Below are 17,363 nucleotides of genomic sequence, written 5' to 3'. Positions count from 1 at the left end.
AGATCCTTGGGAATATTCTGCAAGGTCCTTTCCTATGTTCTGTCTTGTCATACAAGCAATCAGAATAACCCACCACTAGCAAAGGGTTAAGCCCAACCCTCCCACTGGATTGCTCAGACATTCAGGAGATACCTCTGGTACCCCCACATTCTGGGTGCTGCCCAAGGGTAACACCATGAACCATCAGGTACTATAGCTGAGAAAAAAAAGTATTTCTAACAGGCATCATATTGTGATTCCATGAAAGAGCACTTCATGGCTGGAAAACACAGCAGTCTTTCAGTTTCGTATTTTAATGTCATCTGTGGAGAACAAAGAGAACCATCATGATATTAAAGCAATTTCTCTTTGACCCGTAGTGATCTTTAATTCACTGGACTCTGAAATTTGCTTTGCATTGGAGGTCAAGTATAGTTGCTGTAGCTGAGGACTCAAGGATGACATTACATCACCCTGCAGTATGTTACTCTCTCTGCAATGCATACATCTAATTTCTTACTAAGATGTACAAAGGCAGTTCAGAATACATATTCATATTAGGGTGTGCTCATGCTCTGGAGACGGCTTTAATACTAAGCCCCAAAGTAATATTATTCTTAAGGAACAACACTTTCACTTGAATAGGATCATTCTGCTAGCCAAAGATGTTTTTTACTTCTGTTGAAACCACAGTTCTATTGTGAACAAACAAAATGAGCATAAAAGCTTTTTATAACACCCAAATCTTATTAAAAACATACAGTGGAGGACAACATCTGCTCTCTGACACTACATTAATGCAGTAGATATAATGGAGATGTGTGTATCAACATATAACAATGTTACAAATGTATCCAATGTATTTCCAAAACTAATTGGTTTGTCATCTAATTGCCCATTACAAAGTAGAGCTGACAGGACAAACAGTGGCCTCATCCTTTCACTCACTTTTTGGAAAACATTAGGAACTCAGATCTGGGTGTACCATGGTAGACAATGCAGATTGATGAGGCAGAAAAGACTGAAAAGACAGCCTTCTTCCTGAGATATGACATCAGAGACTTCTGTCTAGATGTCTTTCATGGTAAAAGGCTTTCTCTGAGAATGCACAGCCCCTTGCTGCCCTACAGAAATAGCTCTGGAGGCTTTGAACAAAAGTTATCTTCCGTTCAAGTAGTGTGATAGCAGTTTCTAACTGAAGGTGCAATCTTCAAAAAAGCAGGATAGCCAACAGAAAAGAATTTCCAGAGTAATTACTAAGATTAGACCTGCTGCTCCACAGTATTTTGAATGTACTTCAGGACATCCCCTCCAAAAGCACGCAGTGCAGCAATCAGCCAGACACAGATACTAATAACTAAGGAGGGCCCCATATCACAGACTGCATTTTTCTGCTTTATTGAATATTCTCACTTGTATGGCAGAAAAGTGGTATGTGCCATGGAACATGTAGACACAGTCATGGAATTTATGGAAAAACTGAGGATTTAGTAGTCCATGTTTTGCAGTAGTCCCTCTCTCTTCCTGAACGCACTAATGGAGTGATGTGCGATGAGTTAGAGATCGGTTAGATTCAAATCAGTGGAATCAAAGTAATCATTTAGGTTCAGCTTGCATCCTTTTCCAGTTTGATTCATAGAAATTAAGCCTAGCAAACATTTCATGGATTTGCTTTTTTCCTCTTGGCGATTTGTTTCCCTTACTACGTGCCTTCTGGTACATCTTTCCTTTTAGGAGGCAAAAATCACCTCAGACAATCTGAACACCACTCTGTTCTGGTTAGATTTCCAGCACTGCAGGATACTGCTTAACATTTACATCCTCCGAATCTCAACAATACTTTATATTTAGAACAATTAATAAGAGACATTCCTGTCGATAGGAAGTTTAGCAATGCTTCACAGAGTTCCTTTAACATTGGATTTCCCAGCAGTTCAAAATTTTCCTGTATAAAAATGGCTGCCTTGTGTAAGTTTTTATGGCCTGGTTATAGGATTGAGAAAAATGTCTTTAAAATAAAAACGCTGATGCAACATTAACTACAGCAGGCATCTCTAGATATCTTTTGATAACACCTAAAATGACTGGGTTTTAAAGATGTTGTTATAATGAGAAAGGAGGGTGTTTAGAGCTGCAGGTGGCATTGTTTCCAATCTAAGAACGCAACTGGGTGCACAAAATGATGCGTCACTTACTTTCAAATAATAAATAAGACTATGATATATGTTTCTCTGAAAGGTTATAGACAGAGGAGTAGGTGGAAAGTAGAGGCCTGTGCTGCTGACAGGGATACAGTGGCACACAACTGACTTCCTAAAACAAAATCTAGGTTCTGTACCATGATGTTTAATGATGTGCTACATGGCACTGCATCAGATCCACCTTGGGATTTTGCTAAGTATTAGAAAATGTTAGCCAAATGTTTGATCCTTAGAGAAGGCTGCTTTCACTCACAGGGATCCATATGTCTGCACCCCCCCACCAGGGAGAAGAAAAGAAGGTGCTCTCTTACAGCCCCTTTAACATTTCTCTGTGGAAATGTACCCCAAAGTACAATGGAATCGGGGACACCAAGCCAGCAAAAGGGACACACGAACTTTCAAAAGCTTTTTCTTATACACACATATGAAGCATTAAATCCTTGAATGGAAAGTACCAACCTAAAGCAAAAAAAGGGACAAATTATTTATACATACAGATATTTCCTTGTCTAGAGGAGGGTCAGAGTAGGGCTCCCTCTCTAACGAGAACAGGAGATACTAGAAGTAGGAAGGAAGTGAGCAGGAAACCGTCTCGGTGCATGTGCCAGACACACTTTGAGGCACTGCAGCTGTTTGTCAGATCCTAGATACAAGAACGATAACAGCTGAGATGCCCAGATGGAAAACTACTGTCTTTTAAACCTAGGATGAATTTATTATCTAGCAAAATCCTTCCTTCCCGAAAGAATGCATTCCTACAGTTCAAATATTTGCATCTCATATGCATACCACTATCTTACAGTGCCAGTTTAGTGGTGTTGCTTTACAGCTTTATCGAGCTCATAATTTATCTATATTGCCTCTCAAATAAATCAATCTGATTAAAAGCAAACATACAAACTTCACCACACATATTTTTTATGAAGTTTTTGAGGTAATCACCACTGTGGTAATGACTCCTGTAATTTTTCTTCAACTGTTACATGAAAAGATAAAAATCTGAAACTGCCATTTTTTTATAATAATTTTTGTTCTACAAGCTGCTTACAAATAGCTCTTTTCTAATATTGGCAGTTTAAATCCATTCTGTATTCCTAAATATACTTGCATAACTCATACAAAGCAAATGATAGAAACAACGTCCTGCGTCTCATTTTGCAAACAGGAATGCGATCTATTTAATCAAATTTCAAACTTGAGTTTAGCTGTCAATGCCAAAAAAAAAAAAAGTAAAAGAAAACATCCACACAAAAGGGATTTAGAAAGATAAGAACTGCCTTCTAAAAAATTTTAAAAATTACATGAAGAAGAGGTGAGGTTACAGAAATATTGTGAGATGGCAATGTAATCAAGTTGCCCCTATAAGTTTGCCACCCAAACTGAAATTTTCTATCTTTGGTACGTCCCTTATGTTGAATTTCTGGGGGGAGTTGCAACAAAACATCCCAGTTTCAGTGATCTGTAGACATTTCTGCTTGGTTTATGATGAAAATCAGCAGCTTTAGATTGTTTAGGAGTAGTGACTAGAAGATAAATAAATGTTCCAAGCCTCTTAATGACACCTGCACCTGCTAATACAAGACCCAAAGCTTAATCCAGGTTGGGTTTTGTTTTGTTTTAGCTTGCATCAAATACGAGTTATATATAAAAAAAGTGAAACACTCCATAATCAGTATATATGGGTCAAAGAACAAGCACCTGCACATATCTGATTCTAGTATCCATTAATATCCGAATGAATAAATGGCTTAAAAACTTAATTCTTTTATTACTGTTTTCTGCATGTGGTATAGTACAAAATGTTACCAGGCACTTGAAATTTACCTACTTGTATAGCATAAGAAACTGGAAGTGAACAAGCAAAACTGCCAAGCAGAAATTCTTTTAAAAAGCTTATCCCACAACGCCACATGTGCCCAACTGACACAGGTGAATCAGATCTCAATAGGATCTACTGATGCAAAGAGTTTAGCAGGGTTTAGAGAAAAGTCCTCTCCTTACAACACGGCTATAATCGTTAACCACCGCACTGCAATTCCAACTTGTTGCTTCATCCCAGAAGCTAAAGTTTTTGTTGTGGGTTTTTTGTTGTTGTTGTTCTAATTAACATTGCAAATCAGCTAGGAAAGAATTTCCCAGATCTTATCTGTCAAAACACTTATGGATATTGTGCGAAATCTGTGTTTCTACACTTCATATTAGATGCAAAAAGTGTGCTGGGGGAGACCTGAAGAGCAGTTAGCCTGAGAATTCTGAGTCAAAAGATGAGCTCACCATTCTGTTCTTTAAGAAATTAGTTAAGAACAGCATTTCCACAAAAGCCAAGATTTCTTCCTCACTCAAGAACCCTGAATCCTTGTACTTTCTGGGAGTTGGTCTTGATGTATGCACCATCTATCCAGTTTCGATCCAGATACAGGGATGAGCTAGAAGATGTGAAACCAAAGGTTATTTTTATTGTTCTCCCTCTCTTTCTCTTCCATAACAAAGAACAAATTCTGTCTGGTGAGTTTCAGGGGAAGTACGCCATTATGAGTGAAGGTAAAGGAGGGTCAACATTAATCAAATACAATCAATGAGTAATTGATATTTTGATAAATCAATGAGTAACTTATCATTAATTGAATACAATCAATGGGTAGCTAACAGTGTGCTGCTGTAAGAAACTCCAGCTGATACATTCAATGTCGAATGAACACTGCACCACAGATGACTTCTTGAATATATTTAATTGCTTTGCTTTACTGCTTTTCTAACTCCCTTTTTCCTTTACCTTTATACTGTGTGATAGAAACCTGAAGATGTTAGTCCTTACCACCACGCCTTTCCAGGAAGCTTTTAAAATGCATTTATATTAATCATAACAGGGAAATCAAGTCTTGTCTCCTGACTTTGCTTTTAGCTTTTGGGGATTTAAGAAGGTGGATTGTACTGCTGTTCCTTGGAAGGGGAAGAGTGATGTATCCATAGGAGAGATTTCTTCCCTACTGCAATCAGAGATAGAGAATGACAACAAATATTACAAATTGTACAACAGTCAGTTTCCCTGTAGCCTCTTTTATTCTACATTGCTCCTCAGCAGCAGAAAGCCATTGAGACTAGATTTTGCAGTGAAAAATCATACTACAAATCCTACAGAAAGAACAAAGCATGGTCTGGAAACTCAGCCCATAGGGTGTAGTGTAACCATCTATTACATATGCTAGGGCATCAGAGGGGATGCTTTTTATTAAGGTTTTGTGAGGTGAGTTCTGGCAAGTACTTGGGAGCACCGACTTCCTGCTGAGCAGCAGAAATGGAACCCCAAACTCTATGGGAATCCATAACGCTGGTACTTGCAACACAAGAGGGGCCTTTAAGTCACTGAGAGCATTTATTTATTCGGGTGCTATGTATTTCAGGGAAGAAAGATGTATTTTGGTTAAGATGTGCTTGTAAACATGGTGCTGTGTGTTGGACCTCTAGGTACAATATATGGCCACATAAATCTTGCTCAGTATAAAAACATTTCTTGAGAATACTTGTCTATATATAAGCTTTAAATACTCCAGCACTTTAAGAAAAATCTATAATTTAGGGATTAAAATATACATGTTTAAATTTATCTGCACATTTCTTCTTTGGAAACTGTTCCTTGAGAATAACATTAATATTTATTACGTTTTCCACATCTGAGCAATTATATGGGCATAAATTCTTCAAGAGCTGATTCTGCAGGAGCTGAGTGGTTACATGGTATCCCGTTTATGTCACAGGAATCGCAGGTAGGGACCTGTGCAAGATCTGTGCTTGGCCTTGAGACATCCTTTGTTGCATCAACATGAGCATCCCACTTCACACCTACGGGAGCTGAGGCAGAAGGCCCTGGCGCTTGTTTGCACTCTCTGAGGCCTCTTTCCCAGCAGTGCATTCAGGGCTGTGGAGCAGCTCCCCTCAAAAGCCTCGAGGGCACAACTCCTCTTTCTTTCCATTTTCTGAGTGTGACCCATTCAGTGGTCACCAGCTCGATTCCTGCCCTGCTGAGGAAGTAGAGGTGGTGGCTAAAACTACCAAGGGGACATCTTAGAGCCAACTGGCATTTCCCCACTTGGGTATCACCAATTCATCCATTCCTACAAGTTCCTCTATGGACTTACGCAGAAATTTGCATGGCTCTGACATGCTTTGATACCTTTGAGCATTTATTCTCATTCTCTACTAGAAAATACATATTGTTACAGGATCTTACCCCAAAATTGACAGAGCACATTGAATCAATTGAATCATCGGATTAGAAGGCATACTTGATTTCTTCACGGTGGGTCCAAGAAAGGAAGCTTTCTATCAATAGCACACTGCCGATTCTTAAATACTTGATTTTTTTCCTGAAGTACAATTAAAAGTTCTACTTCCAGCAAATCTATAAATGCAAAAGACATTGCAATGCAGTTACAAATAAGATACAGGCAAAAATCATGGATCCATGCTGCCTGCATCCCTGAGAGAAATGGCAAAACAAATTACACGAAATGGAAAAGTAAATGATGGGTCTACCAAATGAGAATGATTCTTCACAAGATGAACAAATTAACCTCACAGTACCATTTCCATACGTACTTGCTGCATACCTGAAAAACCCACTCTTTTTGTAGCTTCAGGAGAGCATACCTTCAGCTGGCAAAGACAGAGTGCTAGCCACTCAGAAAGGTGACTTTTTTTGGACAAATGAGGAAACTTAATGAATTCTCCCACTCCACAGACGGCTGTAGTATATGTTAGAGCACCTGCTGCAACTCACTTCATATCACATTGCAGTTATGAAAAATAGTTTGCTATTTTGGAACCCCCTGGCAGCCAGAGTGAATCACTGAGGGCCCAAAGCTCATTTATCTTTTGTCAGAACTGAAGCCAAATGAACGCCATCTTGCCCGGCAGCTGAAGAATGGGGGAAAAAACACTCTGCAAGTAAAAATAACCAGAGGAGCATGCAAGAGTTGCAAAGACAAGTGACTTCTGGCAGGTAATAAAAAGCTTTTCACAACTCACTCAAGCTTTTTAGACCACACTATTTCCCTGCAAGGTCCTTAGAACAGCGAGGGAGGGAAGGAGGGAAGGAGGGAAGGAGGGAAGGAGGGAAGGAGGGAAGGAGGGAAGGAGGGAAGGAGGGAAGGAGGGAAGGAGGGAAGGAGGGAAGGAGGGAAGGAGGGAAGGAGGGAAGGAGGATCTGGTAGAAGAAGAGGGAGTAGAGGAAGAAGGGGAAGAGAGTCTGAGCCACGGTCATACACATGCTATCATGGCCTGCCATTAGCTGTGTGACCTCCTGGGTACACAGAGACAGACTGGTTTAGGATCTTAGCTCCAGGTCTCACCTGACAGGCGTAAGGAAAAAACTACTCTGACAGATGTTCCATACTTCCAAAACAGGACAGGCAAAGCCAAACTTTTGTTTCTAGTCAAAACCTGTGAAAATTTCAAGACTACATGTGGAAAGAATTGGGTGCTGTATATCATGAGCTGGAGAATAGCTGCTCTATCAATACCATGAACCAATAGAAACATTAATTGTATAATCTGAATGTGAGGAGTGTCTCAATAGATGCAGACATACTATCTTTTCCTTTCCTATTTCCCTCATGTCTGGTAACGTATATGCTCTTTGCAAACAGGAACACGATTTGGTTGTCCATCCAAGCTTTAAAAGTGTGTATTTTGTTCTGTGGCCATCAAGGATACAGGAACCCTGGCAACCACTTTAAGAGGAATGCTAAGGCAACTTATTTCAGGGAAAAAAAAAAAAAGTGAAGACAGGCATTAACCTAGGTTTAATATGTATGACAGTTACACAAGGTTCATGTTTCTATGAGTAGCTATACTATCCTCCCATGCTTCCTAATTATCCATAAAGCACTGTTTCAGCTATTAAAGACACTTTCAGGTATTATTAGACACATACTAATATATGAAATACACCAAAATATGGAGTGATTCACAGAAGGAGGTTACACTTTCAGATTCAGTAAAACCAAACACAACTGTGAATTTTATTTCCCTCAGCTAGAGCCACAATGATTGTCCTTGGAGCTTATAATACAAGCAGCATTAAAATAATTGCTCTTTGTATTCTGTACAACTGAGGGTACCTCTAGTGTAACATGATCTTCATATGACTAGATGCTCTAATACTAATGTTTTACCTCAAATGCAAAACTAGGAAATATGGAACAGTGAAGGGAATCAAACAAAAACAGGTCAGTGTGGTTAGGTAGAAAGTCTTTGAATCAAGATAAAATATTTGTTTGCAGAATTTAAAAAATATATTTATTTCTCTTGCTTAGAAATAACTACTCACTTCCAGTCAATGAGCAGAGCACCTAATTTAACTCTGAAAAAGTCAAGCACTTCTCTTGACTGCTCTGGGAGTCAGATCAGGTCTTTTCATTAGCTTTGATTCTTTGCCATTTTGATAATACGAATATTTTTTTCAGGACGTCAAACGGGAAGCCAAAGAGTTTTAAATAATTTTCACAAATCCATTACTTGCATCAATTTAAATACACCACAGACTGCTCACGAGCTGAAAAAGGGTCTCCAACAAAAAAAAGCAGGAAATGAGTGATGCATAATCATAATTTACAAATAAAACAATATTACAGCCTCCTTCTTAATGCCCTCAGAAAAAAAACACAGAATACTTAATGTAATAATGTCAATGCTTGCGATACTTTGAATCACTTCTTCAAAATTCTATTATATAAAATCATAATATATGAAGTACAGAGAAGCTACCATTAATTATAGCCCCCAATGCTTCTTTGAGCTGCATCTTAGCAATGACATTTGAACAGTGAAACCTTATATCCTAGGTTTAACATTAAAATTCAAATTACAGAAATGGATCTGTTCCTCCGTATACAGCTGAGAAGCACTAACTTGATAACTTGTTCCTAATGTGGTTTCCAATATGTTCAAATATTCTGCTCCTACCCAGATTCCCTCTGCTACGTCAAAAGTGAATGGAGCTGTGGAGTTACAAAATACGCAGATTACATGAAATTATTCACGTTAATCATGACAGAGAGAGTATGAAATTCTTAAGAGGGAGCCTGGTGAGCAATCAACATTATCAAACATGAGATCCAAATGCAATTAAATGCCAAATACTCTACGCTGCAAGGAATAATCTGAACCATACCAGCATTTTCAAGCTCTGCATTACATCATTGCAGACAACTGAGTGAAAACATAATCCCAGACAAAAAATAATAAAAACCCCTAAGATGCAAAATACATTATACAGAAAATAAATTGGGAAAATAATTTTCATGTAATGTAATTCAGAAATCTAATTTCCCTTATTGGATTGGCTTTTTTCATTTTGAAAAGAAGTAGGAAAACATGATGGAGTGCTTTATGAGTGATGAACACTAGGAATGGTCAGAAGCATTGGAAAATCCTCACTATATATGGAGCTGATATAGTGGGGGGGGTTTAATCTGCAGACAACCTAAATGCAAAGACACGTGGCTATTTTGGCAATAGTAAACAAAAGTCTGATAAGAAGGCTTCTTGTTAGAAATATATTTCTTCAAAACAGTTAGGGGAGAATAATTTTCTTTTTGGTTTACAATTAGGTTGTACATCTTATTTCCAGAGGATGACGGCCAAGAATTTAGCAAAATTTAAACAGTCTGAGATACAATGCTGGGGGGTGGGGTGGGGAAATATTTCTGAAGTAAGGTATTTTCAGACCTAGCTAAGGACAGCCTTCAGCCATGGGCAAGTAGATAGCAGTTTCACTAATGGACAGTTACACACATTTCTAAGGCAGCCTGAGCGTTACTGCTAGAGACAGATTTTTTTTTTTTTTACTCATCCAACACCAGTGATTTCACGGACTACAATCTCTGTTTCTGCCTCTGCCACAGGTTTCTTTCATCACTTTCCTGCCCCTGTACCTCAAGGTTTTCTGCTAGCAAACTAAAAATAATCTTAATACTTTTTAAGAGGAAATCTGTAAGAATAATGACTGCCACTTTGCCACACACAATGCTTTTGGAAAATTTATAATTACAGTATAAAAGAACAAGTTCACCATGCAGGAAACTAAGGACATTTAATGATAACAAGATGACTGCAAGTGTTGGGAGGCATCTCAGTCTGAGACTTCATTCAGATTCAGTCCTCGTTGCCAAGGGTGGATCAGTCAAGATATCTGTCATGTGAATTGAGTACAGAGAGTAATATTGTTAAAAATATTTGTCATGTACTGACTATGCTTTTCTGTTTCAATACTACAGATGTAACATTTCACCTGCCCCCCTCCTTGCCCAATCACTTCTTTATTTTTAACTGTAACTGCAGCTCCAGCTTTAAGCCGGTGTGGCCAATGGGCTCAGTGTGTAAGGCTGTAGGAATCCTCCTCCAGTTAACAGGTTGAAGGATTCAAGCAAAAACCACCTCATCTTCAAGTAGAAAAGATTACCAGTTTGGATAGGGACATTGACATTTCTGATGGTTCTCACGAAGCAGACATTTTGACATAGATAATGTTTGGACTTACACATGAGACAGCAGCTATTTCAAGACCCAGCTGTTCAGCTATAGCCAAAGGGGTCTGTGGGTAAAAGGGGCAAAAAGCCTTCTTGGAAATCATGTGGGTGAAGCAGCAAATCCTGCCATAGGGACAACGTTAAGGAGGAGAGCACGTGCGAGACAGGCATACCTCAGGCTTCAGTTTTACGTGACATCTTTCTGTTAACAACAGGGATTTGCAAAAAATACTGATATTAGCTCTTTACTGCCAAGTGACCTTACTTAAACAGAGGTGTCTCTGGGAATAGATAATAAGCAATTTGACAACAAAACTTATATATAGTACTATACTACCCAGACTGTTTAAACCTTTTTTAGCTGAAATTATTGTATGTTCTTTAGTGGAGTTATTCAGATGTAGAATGCTCATGACAAAGTTCCCTGCTGTCCCAGAGGTGTGGAACTGAGCTAGTAGGCCATACAGTTCATGACTCTTTCAAATACTGACAGTTCTCTATTTCACAAGGAGACAAAGTCCTTTCATAGCTTCATTAAACGACAGTTAAGGACCCCATCAAAATTGTCAATAATTGTTGGAAACTCGGGGCTGAATTGTCAATACTAGAATGAACTTTTGCAAATGAATTTCCTTCATTGTCACAAGTGACAAACCATTCTCAGTCTCACTTTCCCTGAGATTTCCCTGGTGCTTTATCCCATTCTTCTTGAGAGAAACACGAAGACAAAAGTTTTCTACAGATTTCCTAATAGCCATTAACCATTTTTCTACGTGAGCTTTTTAAAAAGTTAAACATGCATGAACTTCCCGTGAAGCAGGTACACGTCGTGCAACAGCACAAGCAACGTTGTTTTGTGCTGCAGCTCGTTTTCACTTTTTCACATGAAGAAGATGACTCATTTCCCCTCCTATTCTGAAGCTATTTCACCACTCACCATTAAAAAAAAAAAAAAAAAAAGGAATGGGATATGTCACTTGAATTTCTCTCTTGAAAAATATTTATTCATTAAAGGAACAGTGCTTCTTCCCCCTCTTTAAGAGCCTACGATATGAAATAAATCTAGGAAAATCAGTATGTCAAAGTAGATCTCCCTATAAACACACTTGGAAAAGTTAAATCATACCACCTCTGGAAAAGTACCACGGCAGTTACAGCAGAAATGAGACTCCGCTAGTACTGACCCTGCTAATACAGCCTTTGACCATGGAACTCGATTCAAGGAGTACCATAGCTACGGTGCATGGAATTCGTGAACTGCGTTCTGCTCTTTCTTCTGCCAGAGAGGAAAAATCTACTGTGTTACTAGAATACTGAAATGCTTTCATATGCAAATATGTCAGGCAACAGCATAGCCCCAAGGGTGCTGGCAAAACCTGTGAGGCACCAGGCTCCAGAGAGCTGTTCATTAAAGGTATGTTCTGATCAAGACAGCAAACTAAATGGAGTCAAGTTATGTCCATTCTCTTCCTTACCATTTCCCTTTTTAAATATTTGATTAGGTACTGGACATTTAGATTTATAAAAAGTCCTGATCGGTTCTAGTTTCCTCATCGAGAAATGCAAATCCGATGGATTGGTCAAAACCCAAAGAGCTTTCATAGGAATGTATTGAGTTCAAAGATATGCTAATCAGAAATGGTTTCTTGGGTCCACAGCAGATTTTCAGGTCAAAGTGAAAACTGTTCTTCTGTCTCCCCAGTCACTAGCAGCCTGGTATCCACTGTGGGATGCCAGTGGGAGGAGAGTAACTGGTCTGACACAGGGATCAGAACTTGACGGGTCTTTCCCCTTCCCCTGAGCACAGCAGTGGCAGGCTTATTCCCCTCTGCAGAGACACTGAGGGGTATTTCCATAGCTGAAATCATCATGGCTAAATTCATCTCCTACACAACTTTAAACTATGTCCCTTAACAAGTTTCTTCCTGACAGCACAAAGGTTATGCTGGGTCATCCTCCTGACATAGGAAAGACAACATCACTTTGGGCAAGAATGCACTTCAGACAAGGACAGACTGCTTTTTGTTGTCTTCAAACAGTATGACTGGCCCTGTTTCTCAGTGGGATGCTCAAAACATTTCAGAGACAACAGACAAATTTTAAAACCAACATGATATTTAAAAAACCCCCGACAACCAGAAAGTCCCCAAACCCCACCAATTTGCAGGTAGGAGAAATGAGATGCAGAGAATACATTTCCTCAATACAGGAAGGGAGGGAGCTGGGAGAGAAGAGCCCTGCATCTCCACTTCTGACAGAAAGAAGCACCTTCTTTTTCTTATACATACATATAAAATTTACTTTGAGGCTACCTGTGTGGGCAGAGATCCTGTTGTATGTTGTTTGAATGATCTAGCAGCTTACTTCCAGAGAAAAGTCTTCTCAAATAGTTTTAACTACTAAACATCTGCTAGAGGTGTTTCTTATGCCAAACAAATGTCACATCAGGAAGGTCACTCACATTGTGCTAACACCTTAATAAGTCATTCATTCTTTGTTTGGCTTGATGCTCTAATATTTAGAGGCGGTTTGAAGTTTTCTACATTATTAGCAAGCCGCTTGTTCAGAACTCTAGAGCGAAGGTTAAAGTGTCCTTTTTCTTTCAGATGAAGTTCATGTGAAGTATTCCAAAGCAATCTAAGAGCTCAGTCCCCATTAATCTAAGTTTTGAGCCTGAAAACACAAGTATCAAAAGGCTTTGCTCCCTTGCCTGTGCTGCTTAATTTCTCTCTCTCTCCACTTCTCCCCATTTATTGTAGACATAATACATAGCTTTTTAATGTTTCTGCATTTGGGTAACAAGCTGATCTACGCACAATGAGATACAGAACAGCAAGTTATCCGTATTTCAGATTCCAACTCTTCTGTAAATTCTTCCTGTTACAGTCTGTTCCTCACCGCTTTACATTATGCACCAACAGGAGGCGAATGAAGATCAGTAAGGACAGATCTGTGAAACTTGCACACCATTTGTAGAGCAAGACCGAATCCCTGCTTACAGGTATTAGTCACTATTAAGACAACACAAATGATGTGTCATACACAGAGAGTAATTTGGCTCTCTGTGTTGTAGAGGTGGCTGTGTTTACAGACAGACTTTGAAATTCCGCTCTGGGGAGTGCACTGGTTTTTGGACAGGGTATTTTGAGAAGGGTATGGGTCAGTACATGAGAGAAATAAGAAACAGAGAGCAAGACAGATTGCTTTTTAGTAAGGTGGTGGGCAGCAGCATCGCAGATTCATACAGCTTTGTGGATAAGACTGGCAGAATTTAGCTAATCCTCACACACAGGAGCAGTGCTGTTGCAGTTGCCCAGTCAGCCATTCTGGGGTGAATTTGGATCATTTGGGTTTTAAGACTATTATGATGGCTTTACATTTCACTGAGCAGACTATCACACATTTAATTTAGAAAGACAGTAAAATCTTCGATGTGGATTCCAAGTTCACTATGCAGAAGAAAACAGTGGACAGGTCAGATTGCTGTGGGTATCATCACTTCACAAGTATCAGCACAAAAGTTAGTTTTTCTAGTAACAGATATATGTAACACAGCATTTCCACACACTTTGGGAGTAGTTATAGAAACAATTTCTGAGAAGAATAAACAGTCTTTATGGCCTTATCTTCTGACTTTCAACTCCTCTATCCTACCTAAGATAAAGAAAACTGGAAATTAGCTGACCTTTTATATGTCTGAAATTAAATTTCTGTACTTTACTATGCTACCCTAATAAGCTCATTGTTTTGTTCACAGTTTCTTCCTGCCTTCAAACTGAACCCCCATATCTTTATTATTTTCTAATCAGTGTGTTCTGTAGTTCACTGCTTTGAAAATATGTATTTTAGTTAGCTTTTATGGTTAGAGCACAACACCAGAACAGCAAGGGACAAAGCAAAAGGCAAACTACTGAGAAGAAAGAAAACTGCTTAAGATTGACCTGTATCTTAGAGCTTTCAAGGCAAATATTGCAATTCTTATAAATGCAATCAGGATTCAGGTGAAAATAACACGGGATATTTTTATAAAAATAACACACAGATTAGGATGGATGCCTTAAATTTGCTAGCATTGCTTCTTGCCATTATTGCAAAACTGCCTCTGTCCAACTTACAAATTACTTTTACAATTAGAGAGCTACATTTGTGTCTTCCTGAAAATTCACTTTTTAATTCCTCACATTTTGCCTTGCAATTGATTTGAACGTGGTGGGAGGACGTAAGGGGAATTCTTGCAGCAAAGATAACTGATGATAAGGCAACTGCACCTAGTCCAAAGAGCCATGTCACACAGCATCCTACTTTTAACAGTAACCCAAAGCAAGTCCCTAGGGGAGAGTATAAATGCAGAACAGGCATATGTGATGCTCTTTTGAGCACTCTTACTGCAACTGAGTCCCCAGCTATTTGCAGCTCAGGGATTTCCTGAGCTAGAGCAGTTTCTGTGTGTTTAACATCCTTCCAAGGATTCCTCTCCCACAAATTTGTACAGCCTCCTGGACAACAGCTCTGCTGGACTCTGCTGGATTAAGAGTTTCACAAATGAATATGAAGCAATTTTAAAGTCAGAAATCTATGGAAAGAGGGGAGAGCATGGTCTCAAGAGTAAGTGGGAAGCCTATAGCTTCACCAAGGGACTTGGGTGAAAAAAAGTGTTTATCCTGATGAAAAACATCTGGGTGATCAACACTGACTCTTGCACAGCTGAGCTGTGAGAGCCAGCGGCTACCTACTTTATTTATTGTGGAAGATGTTCTAAGAAAGATAAAGTTGCCATCTTCTGTGGCCTGGGAAAACAGCCTCTCAAATCCTAAACAACTTTCAAATTTTCAGACCTGAACAAGGCATCCTGATGCACACAGTCACACCCTGACAAAGGTTCATGACCTGGGAGAAGGGGCATTCAAGCAAGAGTGGGCAAACCAGCAAGTGACCTTGCAGATTCCACAGCTATGGCATTTCAAATGCTTGCAAAATATCTGTGTGCAAACCTTTAACAAGCCTGCTTTTTGCACATGTCCCGGATTATTTTACTAACCTGCAACTCCCTCTACAAACCACGTGCTCAGCCAGCTGAACTCCACTAGTGATAGCACACTCGCACCCATGGGAAGGGAACCTGCTTGAAACTCCAGTAAGACAAAAAGTTAATATCCCATATACATACATGATGTCAGTTATCCCTGTGCACATTCAAATATTCAAAGTGTCAGTTCTGACTTTCTGCTTTTGAGACAGTTGAAGTTTAGCTGATATAATCCAGAGGGTTTGGTTTTTAAATGGTTCTGCAAAGTTTGACCTCTGTTAATGACTCTCAATATTGCTTCATTTCATGTATGTTAACACCTTCTTATTTCAAAACTGATACACACTTTTAAGTTACTTCTTAAGAGATGAATCATTATTGGCAGTAAATTCCAGGGCATTTTTTCCAGTCTTTTTGGTCTGCCAGCCATAGCAAAATTTGTAAATTATAAAGATGTGTGTAGGGATCACCTTTGGCTAGATAGGTTCTCACATGAGATCACAAAGACTGTAGTATCTTACGGTAACAGCACCATGGGGCCACATACTGTTCTAGAAGACATGTATCAATGTGATGTCTAAGTTAATCTGCCCTTTATGCCAAACTCCTACTGACATTGAAGAGTTCAGCATACACAGAAAGAGTAGATAGAATATAATACAAAAATAAAGTGGCAGCATCAACTGCAGTTCCTTGTTCTCCTGAGTTTGTCATGGCTTTGTTACTTGGCAGCTTTTCATACAATATTTATTATGGCTGCAATTTTTCCCCATTAACATGTTTTAATCTGGGAAAAATGTCACATTTTTCTATTTTAAATATACAAAGTCTGACATTTTTTGTGAGCACATCTTTAGTAGATAGCTTTTTGTTCTAACCTCGGAGGAGTGGGGAAAAGACGCTTCTCCTATCTTCTTACTTCTTTTCCCTTTGAAGTCTATATATTCCCTGTGTTTGGGGTTTGTGTGGTATACGGATTCTCACAATAGAGTTGAAGTCATGGGTAGTGTTCAGGCCTGAAGCTATTATTGCTCAAACTACAAGTGGATAGAAAACTTCTTTGCTAATATCAAAGATAGAGCAAGTCATATATCAAAGAAATGGGTCAGAGCTGACTCCTTGGGCAGCCTAGATTCTCTCTGGTGCATCAGCATTTCAAATTAGCAGGTGCACATGTGCAGTGTATACAACAAATTGGATAATCTACTGCTTGATAGCTCAAAAACATTAGCATTCAGTCAGATGGTACTTTATCACTTCCTCCACTATAGATGATGTACATTGCAAGCAGCATGGGGAAAAAAAAATATCTAGACATGTCATAAGAATTCTTTTAGAACTCACCAAAAGGCAGTTTCTCCAAGCTAGTATTACTTTTTGTCATTTTTTTTTTTAAATAGTCGACTCACACAAACTGAAATTTGTATCTGCTCATCTAGAGTTCATGCCATGCATTAGAAGTGAAAGCATAATTTTCATCTTTTCATTTACATGAACTGAACTGTTGTTATCCAGTTTTCCAGATGTGAAAATCTGTCATCTCTGTCAATGTCTGTGCATCTACATTTGTATTTCAGCAGTCTGGCTTACAGGTCTGAAACCATGCTGTGTAACTAAAAGGAAAAGTTA

This window comes from Athene cunicularia (genome assembly GCF_003259725.1).
Source record: "Athene cunicularia isolate RWA chromosome 10 unlocalized genomic scaffold, athCun1 chr10_part1, whole genome shotgun sequence".
In the NCBI taxonomy this organism is placed as follows: domain Eukaryota; kingdom Metazoa; phylum Chordata; class Aves; order Strigiformes; family Strigidae; genus Athene; species Athene cunicularia.
Note: the sequence above shows the minus strand (reverse complement) of the source record.